This window comes from Anneissia japonica, unplaced genomic scaffold (assembly GCF_011630105.1).
Source record: "Anneissia japonica isolate Jap-2015-1 unplaced genomic scaffold, ASM1163010v1 scaffold287748_len1686314_cov196, whole genome shotgun sequence".
Taxonomy (NCBI): Eukaryota; Metazoa; Echinodermata; class Crinoidea; order Comatulida; family Comatulidae; genus Anneissia; species Anneissia japonica.
Genome location: NW_022727190.1, coordinates 1,043,577 through 1,045,223, shown reverse-complemented (window position 1 = coordinate 1,045,223; position 1,647 = coordinate 1,043,577).

The following is a 1,647-nucleotide window of genomic DNA, read 5'->3' as shown; positions in this document are numbered from 1 at the left end:
TTAATAAAACATACTGTGTACTTTATTTCAATCATATATTGAAGAAAAAGGATGCAAAAACTTAGATTTACATTAAATGACTTGTGGCCGAGTTGACTTGTGGCCGAGTTGATTTGTGGCCGAGTTGATTTGTGGCCAAGTTGACTTGTGGCCGAGTTGGCAGAAGCCGAAATTTTTGTGGCCGAGTTGACTTGTGGCCGAGTTGACTTGTGGCCGAGTTGACTGTGGCCGAGTTGACTTGTGGCCGAGTTGACCTGCACCCCTAGTGATGATGAGAGATTTATTCTGCTGTAGGGCGGAAGATTGGTACTGTACATGTAGTGTAGATTTTTGAAGTGCAGCACATGGTGATCGTCTTTAATCGATAGACTACTCTAACCGAGACAGACTGTACATCCTTACTTTACATCATCATTAAAATACACAGTGTAATTATAGGCCTTATGTATTTTTTGTAGGATTTTGTAATTTTCCCCAACGGGTACGGTGTATATTCGAACAGTACTATTTGAATGTCCTATGTTTTGAATACAGTCAATAATAGGACACTTTTATCCAGTGGGTGGTGATACGGAGGTGGGGGGGGGGGAGAGCAGCTAGGGTAGACTGTACAACCACAATTCGTTGGGGAAAAAAAATATTTTCTACTAATAAAATCGATTTAATTTTTGTTTTTTTCAGGGTGGAGGTGGGCTTTGCCCATGGACCACTTTAGAAAAGTATTTGGCGACGCCCGAGCATGCCCTCTTTGTTCTCGTTGGGGACTTTGACAGCCCCATCTAAAACCTGGTGCCGCCGCTGCTCTCATCGGAGGCTAATTACTAAATACCTATGAAGCCATCAGTCTTTTGAGCCGCTCTATATTTTGATTCCTTTCTTGTTTAATTTCATTTTATATTTGTCCAATAGGCCTTATATATTTATTAAAGTATAGCGGCCTACTTTGAAATGTTATTCAAATAATAATACTAAATTGTCTGCCTAAAAATACAACAAATCAACAACTCACTGCGCCTATTGTTTATACGATCGATACAATACAAAGGGAACAAGACCATCATGATTTTAATAAACACAATAGTGTTGAAGTATAAGATGATTACTCTGACCACAACAAACATGCATTGCATTATGAAAAATCACCTATAGATGGCCCAGATCTTTTTTTCTTGACATTTCTTTCTTTTTCTGTAGGGAACAATGTTAAATAAGTTAGTTTTATTATACATTAATTATCTTGCTGATAAAACACACAAGTTTGGGCGGGAACCTAACACTGACAGCAACAGCACAACAATAGATAGACAAACGATGAACAAAAATACTGTTTGTGAATACATTCAAAGAGACCAGGAAACAATAAACAACCGAAACAACAGCACCTAGCTGGGTTGTATAGTTTTTGCGAAGGCCCAAGGTACAACTTGATCTAATGGCCCTAACAAACCTTTAATTTGTATCACTTTTTGTGATTCCAACCGGCAATTTAGTAGAAAGAAGCGTGTACGGTTAAATAATGCATGTGAGGTCTCTGCCGGCATCGCACAACAGAGAAATAGACCGGCAAAATAAGTATTTTGGCACACTTGCTGGCGCCGGCATAATAAACACTGCCATTTGTTTATTAATTTTTTTTATTATATACAG